The 22,406-nt window shown below is 36.6% G+C and overlaps 1 non-coding gene across 1 annotated transcript; it reads right to left on the minus strand.

Moving 5' to 3' along the window:
* Positions 1 to 11,861: 11,861 nt before the first annotated feature.
* On the minus strand, positions 11,862 to 11,965 carry LOC130953662 (small nucleolar RNA R71). Its single transcript, XR_009075828.1, has one exon. It is a non-coding gene; the product is annotated as a small nucleolar RNA R71 (small nucleolar RNA).
* Positions 11,966 to 22,406: the final 10,441 nt, after the last annotated feature.

Raw genomic sequence — 22,406 nt, forward strand, 5'->3', positions numbered from 1 at the left:
TAGTAGGGTAACAATTCCAAATAAAGGCTACATAAGGAAATATGAACCCTCTAGGCAATCCTGATCTCCAACTTCACAAGAATTCAAGCCTAGGATCTTAATTAATCAATACAGGGTTAAATTTGCTAAAGTCAAAGTACTTTAATCCACTACTAGTCTTATCCACTTTCAATAGTCGTTTTTATTGTTTTTAGTCTCTATACTTTCAATGAAATGCAAACCCAAACAAACAATCATACCAAACAATCACAAATAAGAACATTTAGACAAGTAATACAATTAGAAGTTAAACAAGATTATCAAATAGGAAAACCAAAATAATTATGTACACCCGAAAAATTACAACCAAATGCATATGATGCATGCCTGTCCTATTGGTCATGAGCTCACATGTCGGTTACGTTGCCAGACTCGACACATCCAATATCTAACACAGATATCATCTCTCTGTTACGCACCCCTAAGAGAAATTATCATCGAGGAATCATATGAAACAAAGGAGAGTGCCTTCTCACCTTCTCCTGGAGGTATAGGCCGTACCATATAAAACAAATGAGAGTGTCGTCCCACTCAAAGGAGAGTGCTTTCTCACCTTGTAACCAGAGAGAGTGTGTGATACAATAATAGGGACTGCTTAACCTAACTCGTTCATACCACAATTAGAAATTGAATCGAAGAAAATCCTCAACCTTCTATCTAATTTTCCGAAGTAACATAAAAGAGGGAATCCTCAGTCCCACTTATCCACCATAACACAAAAGAAAAAATTCTTAACCTCAACTTGTCTATCTGTGAGTGGGACCAAGCCACTGTCTTCATTGTGGGTGGGACAAAACCACCATCTCTACATAATAACAACCCCAAGTCTTGCATACCCTTGGGTTCTAATCTTACATGTGCATACACCAACTTCTCAGATTGTGATAATTAAACTGTGCTGTTGACAAATGCCTTTTCAAATAGAAATTCCTCACACAAGATTAGAACCCAAGAGAAAACAAGCTCGGAAGAGTACCCTATTGTGTTTATGGAACAATACAACTTAATGGGATTAGAAACCATGTGCTATAGCGGTGGTAACAGCGAACGAATTCATGAAAAATTGAATTTCAAAATTTAAGATTGTTTCAAGCGTTAGTAGAGGATTGAGGAATTAGAAGTTGAGATAAAGAAGAGCTACTCTAACCTATTTTTCTTTTATTAATTTTGAGGGCAAATTTTTTTTCTAAGGTGAGTAAGGTGTAAGACCTGAAAAATTTTAACCAATCAATTAATTAAGTAAAATAGACGTAAGAATATTTAAACCGCTCGGTCTGGGTTTAAAATTTAAATTTTATCATTTAAAAATTTACAAATAAAAATTGAACTCAAAAAATTAATTAGAGCACGAAAATATAATTATTTATAGAAAAATGCATACCGGCGTCGTAATTAACTGTACATGTTTAAGTTTGGCTGGTTTTGCGTATGATAGAAATAAAAATGTGAAAATAACCAGAAAAATATTTAGAGTACAAACCGGAACACTTTTCTTTAAAATTTTGGCCATAGGTCGGGCCAATGGACAAAAAGACGAAAGAACAAAATGCCCCTCACTTAAAAGAGTCACAAACGTGACTCCATTCTTCATTTTCATTCATTTTCATCAAAGTGAGAGAGAGAGTGATGCCAGGGCATCTAGGCCAGTTTCACTGACCTTTTCTTTACTGTTTTAGGGTAGTTTTATGTATTTTCTTAGTGAATAAGGCAAATTTTGGATGAAAATACACTTACACCTTGATTCAAGCAACTATTGTGAATTTTACATGATTTCATGAGGATTTTGCAAGGATTGAATGACAAATTGATGATGCATAATCTCATGACTTAGGATAGAGCTTTGATGCACTTTATTTGCTTGATTTCAAGACAAAGAAAGCAAGGAAGAACCACGTTAATCTAATTAACGTGACCACTAACGTGGAATGGGAATGAGCTTGCAACATTAATGAGAAAAGGTGGTCGACAATAACGCCTGCGAAGCCATCATAAACCTACGTTAATTGCCACATTAATTACATTAACGTGGTAGTTAACGTGGAGATAAAGGGAGCTCCAGCGTTAGTGGTAAACGTGAACACCACTAACTCTACAAAGTGGCAATTGGCCACGTTAAGAGTCACGTTAACTTAGTTAACGTGAACTCTAACGTGGAAGGTAAGACAATGCCAACATTAGTGATACTCACCTTTGTCACTAATGTTGGATCAAGCTAGCATTGCCCACGTTAGTGGTCACGTTAATACCACTAACGTAGAGCTGAGATTGATGAGCCAACATTAGTAACACTCACTGACGTTAAGATTTTTGTTGGTAAAAAATTTTCTAAAAATAGTCGCGTTGTAGATATAGATTCTAAACCAACAGAAATCCCTTTGTGCAAACGTTTTGGTTGTCACAAGTAACAAACCCCTTTAAAATTGATAACCGAGTATTTAAACCTCGGGTCGTCTTCTCAAGGAATTGCAGGGAGGTATGTTCTTATTATTGGTTATGGAAAAACAGTGTTTGGGGTTGAAAAGGGTTTCAAGCAAGAGAAATAGATTATAGAATTGATAAATTAATAACTAATAAAACTTTTCGCAAGGTATTAGAACCGGAAGTCCTATCCTTATCAATTGTGATGAGAATTGGATTTTAATCCCACTTAGTTAACCTTTACTAAAGCAAAGGAAAGTCAAGTGAAATAATTAGTTTGATCCTCAAGTCCTAGTCAATCCCTGTGGGAAGACTAGCTTTAGAGCGATCTGCCAATTTCAACCACTGCTTTATTTGATAATTCAAGAGTTACCAATTATTTAACTCAAGCCAAGAGGGAAAATTCTAAATTAAATTGAAGACATCATAAATAGAATAAAGCAATCATAAATCTGAAAATACCTCAAATTATATTAAATAGAAATATCAAATGTAACATGGAAAAGTTCATAGACAAATAAAAGAGAAAGTAAATAAAAAGAAACATTGAACTTGGGATCGAGAGTCACTCCTAAAACTAAGAGAAGTCCTAAATCCATATCCTAAGAGAGAGAGGAGAGAACCTCTCTCCAAACTAAACCTAAATCATGAATTGTAACTAAAAATGCCAGCTCTCCCCGAATGGATGCATTCCCCCACTTCATAACCTCTGGTCTATGCCTTCTGGACTTGGATTTGGGCCAAAAAGGGCTTCAGAATTCGCTATGAGCATTTTCTGCAATTTCTGGTGCGTGGCCTCTGTCACGCGTCCGCGTGGGTCACGCGGTCGCGTCGATTGGAGTTTTCCTTATCGCGCGGTCGCGTCAGTCATGCGACCGCGTCATAGGTGTTCTTCTTTAGGTGCGCGGTCGCGTCAGTCATGCGGCCGCGTCACTGCTTCTTCGCGCTTGGCATGCGGCCGCGTCGTCCATGCGGTCGCGTGGATGCCAGTTTCTCCAAAACTACGTTTTACGCTTTCCTTCCATTTTTGTATGTTTTCTTTTCCATCCTTTAAGCCATTCCTGCCTTAGAAGATCTGAAACTACTCAACACACTAATCATGGCATCGAATGGAAATAAAGGTAATTAAAATAATTAATTCTAAAGCATAGAAAACATGTTTTTCACATACATCACATAATAAGGAAGGGAAAGTAAAACCATGCAATTAATATGAATAAGTGGGTGAAGGATTGAATAAATCACTAAAAATATGCACAAAATATATCATAAAATATGGGTTTATCACTCACCTTTGTCACTAACGTTGGAGATGGCATTCACTACCAGCTTAGTGGCCATGTTAACCTAGTTAACGTGAACTCTAACGTGGGGAGGAGGGGCATTTGGAGCGTTAGTGACAAAGGTAAGTGTCATTAACGCTCTCGAAGATAGGCATGCCCACGTTAAGAGTCACGTTAGTTATACTAACGTGAACTCTAACGTAGGGAAAGAGGGGCACAAGCCAACGTTATTGGAAAAGGTGATTCCCAATAACGCTTGCGAAGGATCATAAGGCAACGTTAGTGGTCACGTTAAGTGCCACTAACCTTGAAGTTAACGTGGACTGTATGAGGTTGGAACGTTAGTGAAAAAAGTGATTGCCACTAACGTTCTCGAACCCACATTCTCACTTAATGTTAACATCACTAACGCCCATGCCTAACTCACAATTTTATGCAAGCTGAGCCCACTAAAGATTATAACTGCTTCAACTCAAGATCTAAGGCCCACATCCAAGACTCGAAGAACTCACTAGAAGATCAAGAAGAGTAGTATATATAGGAGTAGTTTTGAACTATAGAGAAGCTTGGCACTTTGGAGAACTACCCTCTCTATATTTAATTTTCTGCATTTTTCTAGCTAAGCATGTATTCTTTTCTGCCATTTCCCATTTCCAGAGCTATGAACAACTAAAACCCTTTCATTGGGTTAGGGAGCTCTGTTGTAATTTGATGGATCAATTATAGTTTTCATTCTTCTTCTTCTTTCTTTTCTCTTGATTTACTAGAAAGCTTTCGATCTTAACTCAATTGGTTGGTTGTCTTGGAAAAGAAACTTTCCATAATTGGATCTCCTTTGAGCCTTGGAAAAGGGATGAGGAGATCATGCTAGAAATGCTTTCTTATGTTGGACCAAATTGGGGTCTGGGTGGATATAGTGACATGTAATCCTCCCAACACTTTAATTTGGAAATACATGTGGTATAATCAGTGACCACACTTCATCTCTTCCCATGAGTAATTAAATCAAGGAATTGGGCAATTGTTCAAGCTTAGAGAGATTGGGTTGCCATGGAATTAGAACCCAATCACTTAAGATTGCCAAGGAGATCAATAGATGCTTTGATTGAGGAAGAGATGAAAATGAATTTGATCCGGAGAATACGACATCTCCTGAGCCCAATGAATTCCCCATTTCTGATCTCACCCATTCTCTTTACTTTCTGCCATTTATTTCCATGTTCATCCCCCCGTTTCCCCATTTAAGATTCTGCACTTTATTTCCTACAATTTACTTTTTCGCCATTTAATTTCCTGCAACATCAACTACACTCTGTTTAGCTCAACTAGCATACTCTTCCAACTAAAGTTGCTTGACCAATTAATCCCTGTGGGATTCGACCTCACTCTATTGTTAGTTTTTACTTGACAATAATTCGGTATACTTGCCAAAGGAAAATTGGTTGATAGACAAGTTTTCATGCATCAGAGAGCTCAAGCATGAGAGAAGAGAAGAAAGGAAAAACCTAAATGCTATTCACTTTTCACCTTCAAATCCACTTTTCTCAAAAACTGAAGTTCCGATCAACGACTCGTTTACGGCCACGCATTCCTCTCAACTCCCTTTACGTTTTTATATGATTTTTTCGGTGAGTAATTGTGAGAATTCAATCTCATTTCTCTATTTTTCTTTGTTTTGCATTTTGCATATGTGGCCGTTGAAAATTATGATTTTGATGTTTTAGGGGAAGCTTAAGTTTAATTTCTAGCAGAATTTTGACCCATGTTTATATGGAATAAGGTAGGAAAACTCTTCCCCTCCACTTTCTCCAATTTGTGTGAAAACCCTAGTATGAAGAATGTGAGATTTGAATAAAATTATATTAGAGTTGATTGAAACTTGGATTGGAGAGGGTTTAATTGAGGCTTAGATTGGCCGGAGAGAAGGACCCAAGAGGTTAGAACCGCCGTCAACTAAGGTCTATGGATTTTGGTTTCGAATAATCACTATATAATGCTATGTGAAATCCTCGGCTAGTTGACTTTAAGATATTGTTGGATTGATGTCGTTGATGTTAATGGTTTAGCATGAATGTTTGAAATTGAATAATGGTTTGAATGTTGAATAAATTTTGGGCTAGAAGCCGTGATTGATTGAGTTATATCTCTTGATATGTATTGATGTGATGTTGTGCACTTGTTAAGGTTGAATCATTGTAGATAGTATGTAAAATTGGATTTGGGATGATTAATTGTTGATTTTGAGAAAATTATGTAAGTTTGGTTAATGAAAGGTTAAGTAATAATTTAGGTGAAAATCCAATGTTGGATGAGTTGTTGAAGAGTGAAAGATGGATTGGTTAGGTTTGGACTTGGATGAGGCTATTGGGTAATGTTTTCAAAAATAAAAGGTTTTGAGTAGTGTAAATTTTAAATGTTGTAGAAAATATGTAATTTGGTAATTTTGGTCAACTTTGGAAGGCCATAAGTTGGCGCTCGAAACTTGGAAATGAATGAAATTTATCTTGAATTAAAACTGGGAATGTCTACTTTAAGACCGTCAAAGAACGGAGGAAAAACGATTTTTGTAGAAAAAGTTATGGGTGTTTAAAAATTAGGTTAAAATTGAATAATGTAGATTCTACAGAGTTAGTAGCCGAATCAGGTTCTCCGTGTATGCACCTATCCTACGTACGCATGATTGTAGACTTCCCTGTATGCATCTATACTCTGTATGTATCATTACACTTTTGTGCATATGTATGAAGCCCGTATACGCACTATTGTGCTGATTTTTCTAAAATGTTATTTTTGAGCTGTTGAACTTTTTCGGCAAGCTTCTAACCCTCTGTAATCTCCGTATGAACTCTGAAAACCATATTTTTTACCTTGATTGTATTGGGAATGGGATTAATGAATTTAAATTGGGTTACTCCCCTATAAAACTTGTAAAATGAAATATTTTAAACGTTGTGGGGATGGTGGTTTGTCCCACCCACGATGAGGATGGTGGCATAGTCCCACTTGACTGTAATTGCGAATTGAAGGTACTCTCCTTTCTGTAAGACGACACTCTCTATTGTTTTATATGGCACGACACGGCTTATACCTCCAAAAGAAGGTGAGAAAGCACTCCTTTATTTTATATAATTCCTCGAAGATAATTCCTCCTAGGGATGCGCAACAGAGAGATGATATCCATGTTAGATGCTGGATGTGTCGGGTCTGGCAACGTAACCAACACATGAGCTCGCGGCGAGTAGGACATGCATGCATCATGTGCATTTGGTTGCAATTACTTAGGTATGCATAATTATTTTGGTTTGCTTATTTGATAATATTGTTTAATTGCTAATTGTACTACTTGTCTAAATATTATTATTTTTGATTGTTGGCTATGATTACTTGTTTGTGTTTGCATTTAACTAAAAGTATAGAGACTGAGAAAAATGAAGATGACTGTTGGGAGTGGATAAGACTAGTAGTGGATTAAATTACTTTGACCTTAGCAAAATTAACCTAGTATGGATTAGTTAAAATCCTAGGCTTGGATTCCTGTGAAGTTGGAGATCAGGATTGCCTAGAGGGTTCATATTTTTGTATGTAGTCTTTTATTTGGAACTGTTATCCTACTCACCTGTCGTTGATTTCTTCTTTTTCAGATATAGGACGCAATACATCTAGTTAAGAGTGGGAGATTTTAGTTGATGACTCGAAGAAGATTCTTTTAAGATTTATTTTGGCTTTAGAGTTCTCTCCTCTTTTAAAAATGTATTGTTGTATATCTTAATTTTTTCCTAGAGTCTTGTAATTTCTCTAGTGATGTATAATTCAAGCCAGCCTTTTTTTGCGGGTCAAGACTAGTGACTATTATGTATATACATTATTATGTATCTTCATTTTTGCAGAAATTATTTTTGATATGGAATATACGCTGGTGTATTTGCCCAATATTGGAGAAGGAGGTGTTTTGTACCGTTGTGGGTGTTAGGTTTAACACGCCGGGGGACGGGGTGACAGGTCTGTTAGAGCTGTGGTAGTTCCCTAGCAATACGCAAGGGGTATGGTGATGTGGCTGGCAGGTACGGGTGGCAACACGCAGGGGGCATGTTGCCTCTAAATCCTAAAAGTGTTACAGGTCTCTGCTTATTTCCAAAGAGCCTACAGCAATATAGGGGGAGTGTTGCAGGTGGTTTTTATGCAGGAGATAGTCCCCCACCCTGGTAACTAGCGTCTCTCGTTGAAGAAGCTTTATAAATTGAGCTTGTTGATGGAATGCATCATGTGTAGTGTGTGTGTGTTATACTGAGAAAGAAGAAGAAAATAAGCTGAAGAAGACGGGAAGCTAACTGATGAGCGGATAATTTATACGCTTTTTGGCATTGTTTTTAGGTAGTTTTTAGTATGATCTAGTTACTTTTTAGGGATGTTTTCATTAGTTTTTATGCTAAATTCACATTTCTGGACTTTACTATGAGTTTGTGTATTTTTCTATGATTTCAGGTATTTTCTGGCTGAAATTGAGGGACCTGAGCAAAACTCTGATAAGAGGCTGACAAAGGACTGCTGATGCTGTTGGAATCTGACCTCCCTGCACTCGAAATGGATTTTCTGGAGCTACAACACTCCAAATGATGCGTTCTTAACGGCGTTGGAAAGTAGACATCCAGAGCTTTCCAACAATATATAATAGTCCATACTTTATTCGAGATTTGACGACGTAAACTGGCGCTCAACGCCAGTTCCATGCTGCACTCTGGAGTCAAACGCCAAAAACACGTCACGAACCAGAGTTGAACGCACAAAATACGTTACAACTTGGCGTTCAACTCCAAGAGAAGCCTCAGCTCATGGATAGATCAAGTTCAGCCCAAGCACACACCAAGTGGGCCCCGGAAGTGAATTTATGCATCTATTACTTACCTCTGTAAACCCTAGTAGCTAGTTTAGTATAAATAGAACTTTTTACTAGTTTATTATATATCTTGGATTGTATTATTCAATCTTTGGACGTTTAGTTCTTAGATCTGGGGGCTGGCCATTCGGCCATGCCTGGACTTTTCACTTATGTATTTTCAACGGTGGAGTTTCTACACACCATAGATTAAGGGTGTGGAGCTATGCTGTACCTCAAGTTTTAATGCAATTACTACTATTTTCTATCCAATTCGATTTATTCCTATTCTAAGATATTCGTTGCACTTCAACTTGATGAATGTGATGATCCGTGACACTCATCATCATTCTCACCTATGAACGCGCGTGACTGACAACCACTTCCGTTCTACCTTAGACCGAGCGCATATCTCTTGGATTCCTTGATCAAAATCTTCATGGTATAAGCTAGAATTGATGGCGGCATTCATGGGAATCTGGAAAGTCTAACCTTGTTTGTGATATTCCGAGTAGGATTCCGGGATTGAATGACTGTGACGAGCTTCAAACTCCTGAAGGCTGGGCGTTAGTGACAGATGCAAAAGAATCACTGGATTCTATTCCAACCTGATTGAGAACCGACAGATGATTAGCCGTGCTGTGACAGAGCATTTGGACCATTTTCACTGAGAGGATGGGATGTAGCTATTTACAACGGTGATGCCCTACATACAGCTTGCCATAGAAAGGAGTGATGAAAAACTAAAAGGAAGAAGTAGGAAAGCAGAGATTCAGAAGGAACACAGCACCTCCATACACCTATATCTGAAATTTCCACCATTGAATTACATGAGTAACTTTATCTTTATTTTCTGTTTATTTTATTATCTTTATTTAAACCAATAATCTCTTAATCTAGTTAAATCCGCCTGACTGGGATTTACAAGATGACCATAGCTTGCTTCATACCAACAATCTCTGTGGGATCGGCCCTTACTCACGTAAGGTATTACTTGGACGACCCAGTACACTTGCTGGTTAGTTGTGCGGAGTTGTGACAAAGTGTGATTGACGTTTGAGAGCACCAAGCCTTTGGAGCCATTGTTGATGATCATAATTTCGTGCACCAAGTTTTTGGCGCCGTTGCCGGGGATTGTTCGAGTATGGACAACTGACGGTTTATCTTGTTGCTCAGATTAGGTAATTTTCTTTTTATTTTCCTTTCAAAAAAAGTTTTCAAAAATCTTTCAAAATTTTTTTCTTTATTTTCGTTTTTTTTAAAATATAATTTTCGAAAAAAAAATAATAAAAATACAAAAAATCATAAAATCATAAAAACCAAAAATATTTTGTGTTTCTTGTTTGAGTCTTGAGTCAATTTTTAAGTTTGGTGTCAATTGCATGTTTTAAAAATTTTTCTTGCATTTTTCGAAAATTCATGCATTCATGGTGTTCTTCATGATCTTCAAGTTGTTCTTGGTAAGTCTTCTTGTTTGATCTTGATGTTTTCCTATTTTGTGTTGTATGTTGTTTTTCATATGCATTTTTTGCATTCATAGTGTCCATGCATTAAAGAATTCTAAATTTGATGTCTTGCATGTTTTCTTGCATCAAAAATTTTTCAAAAATATGTTCTTGATGTTCATCATGATCTTCAAGGTGTTCTTGGTGTTTATCTTAACATTCATAGTGTTCTTGCATGCATAATTGGTTTTGATCCAAAATTTTCATGTTTTGGGTCATAATTGTGTTTTTCTCTCTCATCATTAAAAATTTAAAAATCAAAAAAATATCTTTTTCTTATTTCTCTCCAAATTTTCGAAAATTTGAGTTGACTTGGTAAAAAATTTTTAAAATTAATTATTTCTTACAAGTCAAGTCAAATTTTCAATTTTAAAAAAATCTTATCTTTTTAAAACTTTTTCAAAAATTAAATCTTTTTTCATTTTTCTTATTAATTTTTGAAAATATTTTCGAAAATTTAAAAATATTTTTCAAAAATCTTTTTCTTAATTTTATCTTTATTTTCGAAAATTATGCTAACAATTAATGTGATCGATTCAAAAATTTGAAGTTTGTTACTTTCTTGTTAAGAAAGGTTCAATCTTTAAATTCTAGAATCTTATCTTTTAGTTTCTTGTTAGTTAAGTAATTAATTTTAATTTTTAAAATTAAATCTTTTTCAATCCTATCTTTTTATCATATCTTCTTATCTTATCTTTTTATCATATCTTTTTCAAAATTTTATCTTTTTCAAAAATTTGATTTCAAAATATCTTATCCAACTTCTTATCTTCTTATCTTTTCAAATTTGATTTTAATATCTTTTTCAACTAACTATTTGACTTTTTGTTTGTATCTTATCTTTTTCAAAACCACCTAACTACTTTTTCCTCTTTAATTTTCGAAAATATCTCATCTCTTTTTCAAAAACTATTTTTAATTGTTTTAAATTTTAATTTTAATTATATCTTATCTTTAATTTTCGAAAATCATTAACTACTTTTTCAAAATTATTTTCGAATTCTCTCTCTCTTCTCTTCTTCTATTTATTTATTTATTTATTAACACTTCTCTTCACCTCTCTTCATCTCCAATCACTGCCTCTATCCTCACCCTTGTGATTAGATTCTCCACTCTTATTCCTTTCTTCTTCTACTAATAATAAGGATCCTCTTTGTCCAGATATAGAGGATTCCTCTTCCTTTTTCTTTTTCTCTTCTCTTTCATATGAACAGGAATAAGGAAAAAGGCATCTTTGTTGAAGCTGATCCAGAACCTGAAAGGACTCTGAAGAGGAAACTAAGAGAAGCTAAATTACAACAATCCAGAGGCAACCTTTCTGAAATTTTCGAACAAGAGAAGGAGATGGCAGCCGAACCCAATAATAATAATGCAAGGAGGATGCTTGGTGATTTTACTAAACCAACGTCCAAGTTTGATGGAAGAAGCATCTCAATTCCTGCCATTGGAGCAAACAATTTTGAGCTGAAACCTCAATTAGTTGCTTTGGTGCAACAGAACTGCAAGTTTCATGGACTTCCATCTGAAGATCCTTATCAATTTTTAACTGAGTTCTTACAGATTTGTGAGACTGTTAAGACAAATAGAGTAGATCCTGAAGTCTACAGGCTCATGCTTTTCCCTTTTACTGTAAGAGACAGAGCTAGAACATGGTTGGACTCATAACCTAAAGATAGCCTGGACTCCTGGGATAAGCTGATCACGGCCTTCTTGGATAAATTCTTTCCTCCTCAAAAGTTAAGCAAGCTTAGAGTGGATGTTCAGACCTTCAAGCAAAAAGATGGTGAATCCCTCTATGAAGCTTGGGAAAGATACAAGCAGATGACCAAAAAGTGTCCTTCTGACATGTTTTCAGAATGGACCATATTAGATATATTATATTATGGTCTATCTGAGTTTTCCAAAATGTCATTGGACTATTCTGCAGGTGGATCCATTCACTTAAAGAAAACGCCTGTAGAAGCTCAATAACTTATTAACATGGTTGTAAATAACCAATTCATGTACACTTCTGAGAGGAATTCCGTGAATAATAGGATGCCTCAGAGGAAGGGAGTTCTTGAAATTGATGCTCTGAATGCCATATTGGCTCAGAACAAAGTGTTGACTCAGCAAGTCAACATGATTTCTCAAAGTCTGAATGGATGACAAAATGCATCTAACAGTACTAAAGAGGCAGCTTTTGAAGAAGCTTATGATCTTGAGAACCCTGCAATAACAGAGGTAAATTACATGGGTGAACCTTATGGAAACACCTATAATTCATCATGGAGAAATCATCCAAATTTCTCATGGAAGGATCAACAAAAGCCTCAATAAGGCTTTAATAATGGTGGAAGAAACAGGCTAAGCAATAACAAGTCTTTTCCATCATCTTCTCAGCAACAGACAGAGAATTCTGAGCAGAGCCCCTCTAATTTAGCAAATTTAGTCTCTGATCTGTCTAAGGCCACCTTAAGTTTCAAGAGTGAAATAAGGTCCTCCATCAGAAATTTGGAGGCACAAGTGGGCCGGCTGAGTAAGAAAGTCACTGAAACTCTTTCCAGTATTCTCCTAAGCAATACAGAAGGAAATACAAAAGGAGAGTGCAAGGCCATTGATGTAATCAATATGGCCGAATGCAAAAGGGAGGAGAAGGACGAAAATCCTAGTGAGGAAGACCTCCTGGGACGTCTCTCAAGCAAGAAGGAGTTTCCTATTGAGGACCTAAAGGAATCTGAGGCTCATATAGAGACCATAGAGATTCCATTAAAATCTTCTGCCATTCATGAGATCTGAAGATTATTCTTCCTTTGAAGAGGATGAAGATATAACTAGAGAGCAAGTTGCTCAATATCTAGGAGCCATCATGAAATTGAATGCCAAGTTATTTGGTAATGAGACTTGGGAAGGTGAACCTCCCTTTCTCATTAGTGAACTTGATACATGGGTTCAGCAAACTCTACCTCAAAAGAAACAAGATCCTGGGAAATTCTTAATACCCTGTTGATGATTGGATTTTTGATGGTAAAGAATTTCACAAATGAATTCTCGTTGCAAGTGTAGTTTCTAAACCAATCAATAATCCTTTCATACAAAAAGTTGTTTGTCACTAGTACAAACCCCTAAAATTTATAAACCGAAATATTCAAACCTCGGGTCGTTCTCCCTAGGAATTACAATAAAGTGTCTTGTTATTGGTTGTGAGTTATTTTGGGGTTTTGATAAGAAGCATGAAAGATAAATGACAAGAAACTAAACTAAGGCCTAAAAAGATCTTGGCAAGGGTTGGTGGTCAAGGATCTCTATCCTAATCACTAACCACAATATGAGAATTGGCAAGGATTAATCTCATTAAATCATCCTCTAACTAGTAGTAAAGGAAAGTCAAATGAGCTATATCAATCCTAGTCCATAAGTCCTAACTCTCCACTGATTCAATTAGTGAGAACTAGAGTCAATGGATCCTAATCATCAATTACTTGGACATTAGTAACTCAAGAGGTCCTAAGTTATCTTTCCAAGCCAAGAGTATAAAATTCTACTCTAAAATCCAACCAAGCATTTCATCAAACACTTGGAAGGCATAAAAGGAAAGCATAGTAAAATTTCAAGAAAAGTAAATCTACACTACTCAATTGCAAGGAATTAAACAACAACAAATCAAATGAACACAATTATTATGAATTACCTCTAATTGAATTGAAAGAGAATAGGAGGAACAAAAGTAGATCCACAACAAAGCATAAGAACAACATAAAGGAAATTACAAAAAAAGAATAGAAGAAGATGAATGTAACAACAAAGAATTGAAAGGTAGAAGTAGAAGAAAGAAAAGATTAAAACCTAGATCTAAGAACTAATCCTAATCCTAATCCTAGAGAGAAGTGAGAGCTTCTCTCTCTAGAAACTAACTCTAACTACTAAAACTATGACTAATGGTAACTAACTTATGTTTTCCTCTTCACTCCTTGGGTTAAATAGCATTAGAAATGAGTTGGATTGGGCCCACAAGGCTTTAGAATTCGCTGGCCACGTTTTGCTTTAAGTGAACCAGGTGGCAGCAACGGCGCGTGCGCGTACTATACGCGTACGCATCACCATGCACGGTTCAACCATAGCAAATCTTATATCGTTTCGAAGCCCCGGATGTTAGCTTTCCAACCCAACTAGAACCGTATCATTTGGACCTCTGTAGCTCAAGTTATGGTTGTTTAAGTGCGAAGAGGTCGGCTTGATAGCTTTCCGATTCTTTCATTTCTTCATGAGTTCTCCAACTTTTCATGCTTTCTTTCTTCATTCCCTTGATCCAATCTTTGCCTCCTAAACCTTAAATCACTTAACAAACATATCAAGGCATCTAATGGAATCAAGGTGAATTAGATTTAGCTATTTTAAGTCCTAAAAAGCATGTTTTCACTCTTAAGCACAATTAAGGGAGAAGTTATAAAACCATGCTATTTCATTGAATAAATGTGGGTAAAAGGTTATAAAATCCCCTAAATTAAGCACAAGATAAACCCTACAAATGGGGTTTATCAACCTCCCCACACTTAAACCAAGCATGTCCTCATGCTTAAACCAAGAATGAAGTAAGGGTATGGTGTTTATTCAATGGAAACTCACTAAATGCAATCTACCTATATGCAACTATCTACATGAATGCAATTGCTTGGTCAAAATAAATCAATCTCCATGAAGCATATATGCACAAGGGCTAAGGACTAGCAAGTCTAATCCACAATTGAATTGAGTTATTAAATATTTTTACAAACTTGCATGAAAAGTGATACTTATAGATGGAAACATGTAATTGAGCATCAAACCATCACCGGATGTGTTTGCGCTCTATTCGCTCAAGTGTTTAGGGTTGATTCTCTCAATTCTCCTCTATTTCATGCTTTCTAAGATTTGTTTTTCTTCTAAAAATCAACATATATTTCATGCATGCATACATCTATCATGAGGCCTTTTCTTTAGGTTGTAATGGGGCTAGGGTCAAGGTAGGATGCATATATGGTTAAGTGAGCTTTGGAATTTGAATCTTTGATAAGCTTAGACTTCCCACCTAACCTATATAATGACCTATACAATTAAGTACTGATCTAACTACCCATTCCTCACTTTTTCACATACTTATGCATTTTCTTTTTGCTTTATAACACATATGCATTAATCTTTATTGGACTTTACTTTGGGACATGTTGTCCCCTTTTTATTTCTTTCTTTTTCTTTGTTTCTTTCTTTTTCTATATTTTTTTTTCTTTTCCATATTGTTTTTCTTTTTTTTTTCTTATTCTTTTGTTTTTCTCATTTTTTCTTTTTTTTTCTTTCTATGTACAAGAACATCAATGCATAAGGTTTTACATTTGATCAATACATGAGTATGTACCCAATTCCCAATATTTTTCAATAACAAAACTACCCCTTTTATTCACCCAATGTCCCAAGGTTCCCACACTTGAATGATACTCACACACTAGCCTAAGGTAATCGAAGATTCAAGTAAAGGACTATTATTGTTTTTCACTTTAAAGCTTGTAATGTGCTAAAATAAGAACAAGGTGGGTTAATCGTAGGCTCAAATTGGCTAACGAAGGAATATAAAAGGTTGGCTATTTGGATAAGTGAGCTAATGAAATGATGGCCTCAATCATATAAATGCATGTATACACAAAATAATGGACATAAAGAATCAAACAAAGCAAAGATTACATTTATAGAAAGAGAATAATGCACACAAGAAGGAAAATAAGTGGTTATAAGATGTAACCACACCATTAGGCTCAAATCTCACTTGCTTGTGTTCTTAGCTCCAAACATGATCCATAACATATATAATTCAAACAAGTTTTATGAAAAGTTTTCACTCAAATCAATTGGTGCCCTATAGATAGAAATCTTGAAAAATTTCATTATTTTGACTAAGCTTATTGTGTATATATATATGCAAAAATAAGAAAATGCAAGTAAAAACCATAAAATCCTAGAATGAAATGCAAAAGTGTTGGGATTAGAAATTTGTCACCCAAAATCGTTGACCGGTCGGATGACCTCCCCACACTTAAAAGTTTGCACCGTCCTCGGTGCACTCAAAGATGAGCAAGGGGGTACGGCGACTCTCCAGATTGCTACGTGTTCTTAGTCTTGCTTCCGTTATTGCTTGTGGTGCATCATTTATGAAAAACAAAAATATAACACCATAAGATGAGAAGATATAAAAGCAAGGAAGCATACTTTGTTGGAATGAGGTAAATCACTAGAAATGAGTGAGTGAATTAGTGTGACATGAATGACGAATAAGTGTGTGAATTCTAAATTGCGCGGTTTAGGACACACATTAGCCTAAAAGTTATGTCACAAAAGAAGCATGCACTTCACTTATTCTAGTGTGCTTGAGATGCTTTAAGTAAACTTGTAAGGTAAAACAAGCATTAAAGAAACATGAAAGCATTCAAGTTAAAGCCTATGGATGCATATGATCATGAAACACAATGCATTAAGGTAAATGCACAACATCATCTATCAAGAGGTTGCCTAATCAAGGAAAAGGATTCAAATCACATGATGGCTAGCTACAACATGCAATTCAAAAGAGTTATAAGCTCGAAGGCAATTCTCATCACTTGGTATTTTTCAAAAGGTAAGCATGAAAAACTCAAAACCAAGTAGCAAAATATAACCTCAATCATAGAATCCAACAAATATTATCTAAAAAAGAATAGTCATGCTAAAATAGCATTTAGGCAATAAGGAGGCAGCAATGCATAGTAAACAAAGTCAATAATCCAACACTTATAATAAAAAAAAAGGAGAAAATGAAATGAAAACTAACTAAAACTAACTAATCGACTAACCAACTAACTAATTAACTAACTAAAATAAATGGTTATCCATAGTGTTTGGAAGTGTTGGATGAGGGGTAGGAGGAGGGAAGAAGAAAGGAGGAGGAAAGAAATAGAAAGAGGAGAAGAAAAGAAATATGGTGAAGGAAGGAAATCCACGCGTACGCACGTGGATGGTGTATTTCGAGAGTGGCGCGTACGCGTCATGTGCGCATGCGCGCAAGTGGGGTTGTGCCAAAGGCACAACGTTGGCGTGGCGTAGGCATAACTCTCTGGAAAATGTATGGAATGTGGAACTTCTCAATCCACGTGTACGCACGCATGGCGCGCTCGCGTGGATGGTCGAAAACGCTTAATGCACGCGTACGCGTACAGTGCGCGTACGCGTGGATGGTGCTCTATTTTTCAAAAAATTTTGCTATGTTTTTGCACCAATCCAAGCATTCCAAATCTCCAAACAGCTACCAAAATACCATAAAACCTTATTTAACATACTAAAATACCAATTAAACTCATCAAATCAATCAAAACAAGAATTTAAACTAATTCTACCAATATGTACAAAAAGAGAAAATGAAAAGAAGTTACCATGGTGGGGTGTCTCCCACCTAGCACTTTTGTTTATTGTCCTTAAGTTGGACTTATGGGGAGCTTCTCTCAAGGTGGCTTGTGCTTGTACTCATCTTGGAACTTCCACCAATGCTTGGACTTCCAATAAGCTCCATCATTCAAGATTAATATCTCCAAGCTTTGATGGAGTTCTTCACAAACCATGAGCTCCCAATGTTGATCCTCATGTGTTCCCGGATCCCATATTTTGTCTTCACACCCATCTCCAAGTTGATTATCATTAATCCATGTGGGTGGTGAGCAAGGTGAATTCTCAACAAAGTGACCAAACATCCTTCTAGACCCATGTACTCTAGTTATACACCAACCTTTGCTATCAAGCTTTGGACATGTGACTATAATGAACCTAGAATGATGCTTCCAACCACTAACCATCTCCTTTTTACTCTTAAAGCCACAAATATATCTAAGTTGACCATCCGTTTCAAGCAAACCATATTCAAGGGGAATAATAAAGCTTGAGTATAAGGAATTTACCCACTTGAATGAGAGAGTGGATGGTGGTGGCTTGGGGAGAGGTATTTCCAATGTGCTAGTAAGCTCTACTCCCTTATTTTCTTCCTTGATTGCCTCCACCTCCATATCACTTTCAAATTCATTAGGAGAAGGTTCTTCAAGTTCAAAGGATTTTTCACCAAGAAGGTTGGATGCATGATCTTTCATCACCAAGGGAACTCAATTCTTGCTTCACTCCTTCCAAGTCTTCATATGGGATATGCCTTGGAGGTTGTGCACATTCCTCCTCTACATCAACTTCAATCTTCTTGGAGGAGTTTTCTATAACTCTAGGTTCCCATGTAGGTTCCGCATCTCCTAAGTCTTCAACCATTTCTTCCTTTTCTTCAATAATCATAGGCTTCTCCAATTGTTCTAATACAAAGTGGCATTCCTCATTTTTCACCGGAATTTCCAATCTCTCCTTCATGCTATGTTCCTCTTTAGATTCTCCACATGTGACCATGGGAGTGCTTTGAGTGCTCAAGCATTGGGAGGCTAAAATACTTACTACCTTGGTTAAGGTAGCCATAAATTCTAGTGTCTCCCTTTGCATTTCTCCTTGTCCTTGAAGTATAAGGCTAAGAATTTCATCCATTGAGGATTGGAGTGGATAAGAAGGTTCATTGTCTTGGAGAAAGGGTTCATTATAGGAAGGTGGTTCTTCTTGGTAACGTGGTGGTGTGTATTGAGGTGGCTCTTGGAAGTAGTAATCTTGGAATGGTGATTCCATGTAGGGCTCATATGGTTCAAAAGGTGGTTGGTATGGTGGATAAGGATTAGAGTCATATGGAGGTATTTGGTGAAAAGAGGCTTGTGAGTATAGCTGATGATCATGTTGAGGAGATGATTCATAGGCATATGGTGGTGGTTCTTGAAAGTCACAAGGAGATTCACCATAGCCATTGGATTGGTATGCATCATAGAATGGCTCTTCTTCATAGTGCATTGGTGGAGGTTGTTGCCATGAAGATTGATCATATGCATATGGCTCCTCCCACCTTTGGTTGTCCCATCCTTGATGCATGTTGTCATTGAAATTCACATCTCCTACAACATAGTTGTAATCATACTCATAGCCAAAATGAGAATTCATGATGAAAAGAGAAAGTAAATTTCAAAAGCTAATAGAAATTAAGAGAAACAAAATTCTACAACTAGCAAATAAAGCAAAGGGCAATATATTCACAATATTCACATATATACAATAACCAATAACATAACACCATTGCAATTCCCCGGCAACGGCACCATTTTGATGATTGGATTTTTGATGGTATAGAATTTCACAAATGAATTCTCGTTGCAAGTATAGTTTCTAAACCAATCAATAATCCTGTCATACAAAAAGTTGTTTGTCACTAGTATAAACCCCTAAAATTTATAAACCGAAATATTCAAACCTCGGGTCGTTCTCCCTAGGAATTACAATAAAGTGTCTTGTTATTGGTTGTGAGTTATTTTGGGGTTTTGATAAGAAGCATGAAAGATAAATGACAAGAAAGTAAACTAAGGCCTAAAAAGATCTTGGTAAGGGTTGGTGGTCAAGGATCTCTATCCTAATCACTAACCACAATATGAGAATTGGCAAGGATTAATCTCATTAAATCATCCTCTAACTAGTAGTAAAGGAAAGTCAAATGAGCTATATCAATCCTAGTCCATAAGTCCTAACTCTCCACTAATTCAATTAGTGAGAACTAGAGTCAATGGATCCTAATCATCAATTACTTGGACATTAGTAACTCAAGAGGTCCTAAGTTACCTTTCCAAGCCAAGAGTATAAAATTCTACTCTAAAATCCAACCAAGTATTTCATCAAATACTTGGAAGGCATAAAAGGAAAGCATAGTAAAATTGCAAGAAAAGTAAATCTACACTACTCAATTGCAAGGAATTAAACAACAACAAATCAAATGAACACAATTATTATGAATTACCTCTAATTGAATTGAAAGAGAATAGGAGGAACAAAAGTAGATCCACAACAAAGCATAAGAACAACATAAAGGAAATTACAACAAAAGAATAGAGGAAGATGAATGTAACAACAAAGAATTGAAAGGTAGAAGTAGAAGAAAGCAAAGATTAAAACCTAGATCTAAGAACTAATCCTAATCCTAATCCTAGAGAGAAGTGAGAGCTTCTCTCTCTAGAAACTAACTCTAACTACTAAAACTATGACTAATGGTAACTAACTTATGTTTCCCTCTTCACTCCTTGGGTTAAATAGCATCAGAAATGAGTTGGATTGGGCCCACAAGGCTTTAGAATTTGATGGCCACGTTTTGCTTTAAGTGAACCAGGTGGCAGCAACGATGCGTGCGCGTACTATGCATGTACACGTCACCATGCGCGGTTCAACCATAGCAAATCTTATATCGTTTCGAAGCCCCGGATGTTAGCTTTCCAACCCAACTAGAACCGTATCATTTGGACCTCTGTAGCTCAAGTTATGGTTGTTTAAGTGCGAAGAGGTCGGCTTGATAGCTTTCCGATTCTTTCATTTCTTCATGAGTTCTCCAACTTTTCATGCTTTCTTTCTTCATTCCCTTGATCCAATCTTTGCCTCCTAAACCTTAAATCACTTAACAAACATATCAAGGCATCTAATGGAATCAAGGTGAATTAGATTTAGCTATTTTAAGTCCTAAAAAGCATGTTTTCACTCTTTAGCACAATTAAGGGAGAAGTTATAAAACCATGCTATTTCATTGAATAAATGTGGGTAAAAGGCTATAAAATCCCCTAAATTAAGCACAAGATAAACCCTACAAATGGGGTTTATCACATGTACCATAGGCACCATGACCTTTGAAAAAGCTCTGTGTGACCTAGGGTTAGGCATAAATCTTATGCCACTCTCTGTAATAGAGAAGCTGGGGATCATTGAGGTACAGCCTGCCTTATTATCATTACAATTGGCAGACAAGTCAGTAAGACAAGCTTATGGATTAGTAGAGGACGTGTTGGTAAAGGTTAAAGGCCTTTACATTCCTGCTGATTTCATAATCTTAGACACTAGGAAGAAGGAGGATGAATGCATCATCCTTGGAAGACCTTTCCTAGCCACAGCAGAAGCTGTGATAGATGTTAACAGAGGAGAATTAGTCCTTCAATTGAATAGAGACTACCTTATGTTTAAGGCACACGGCTATCCTTCTATAACAAGGGAGAGTAAGCATGCAGAGCTTCTCTTAGTACAGAGTCAAACAGAGCCCCCACAATCAAACTCTAAGTTTGGTGTTGGGAGGCTACAACCAAACTCTAAGTTTGGTGTTGAACCCCCATATCCAAACTCTAAGTTTGGTGTTGGGAGTCCACAACATTGACCTGATCACCTTTGTGGCTCTAAGAGAGCCCACTGTCAAGCTAGTGACACTAAAAGAGCGCTTGTTGGGAGGCAACCCAATTTTTATTTATCTAATTTTATTTTATTTTCATTGTTCTTTTATGTTTTATTAGGTTCATGATCATGTGGAGTCACAAAAAAAATATTAAAATTAAAAACAGAATCAAAAATAGCAGAAGAAAAATCACATCTTGGAGGAAGGACTTACTGGCATTTAAACGCCAGTAAGGAGCATTTGATTGGCGTTCAATGCCAGAACAGAGCATGGAGCTGGCACTGAACACCAGAAACAAGCAACATCTTGGCGTTTGGACACCAGGAATTTGCCCTGAGGAAAGCTGGCGCTGAACGCTAGTAACAAGCATGGAACTGGCGTTCAATGCCAGAATCATGCTACACATAGGCGTTGAACGCCCAGAACATGCATCACTTCGGCGTTTAAATGCCAGAATGGTATGCTAAGGCATTTTACATGCCTAATTGGTGTAGGGATGTAAATCCTTGACACCTCAGGATCTGTGGACCCCACAGGATCCCCACCTAACATATTCCCACCTTACCTCCTAATCAATCCTATTCCACTCTTTCACATAAACCCACCTTCAAATTCAAATTTGTTTCCCACCCAAACCCACCCTAAATGGCTGAACCTACCCCCTTTCCTCTCCCTATATAAACCCCTCCATTCTCCTTAATTTTCACACAACACAAACCTCTCTTCTCCTTCTTGGCCGAATACACCTCTCCCCCTCTCCTCCATATTTTCTTCTTCTTCTTCTTCTTTTCTTTCTTCTCTTACTCGAGGGCGAGCAATATTTTAAGTTTGGTGTGGTAAAAGCATAAGTTTTTTGTTTTTCCATTACCATTGATGGCACCTAAGGCCGGAGAATCCTCTAGAAAAGGGAAAGGGAAGACAATAGCTTCCACCTCCGAGTCATGGGAGATGGAAAGATTCATCTCCAAAGTCCATCAAGACCACTTCTATGA

The sequence above is a fragment of the Arachis stenosperma genome, chromosome 1, assembly GCF_014773155.1.
Source record: "Arachis stenosperma cultivar V10309 chromosome 1, arast.V10309.gnm1.PFL2, whole genome shotgun sequence".
Classification (NCBI taxonomy): Eukaryota; Viridiplantae; Streptophyta; class Magnoliopsida; order Fabales; family Fabaceae; genus Arachis; species Arachis stenosperma.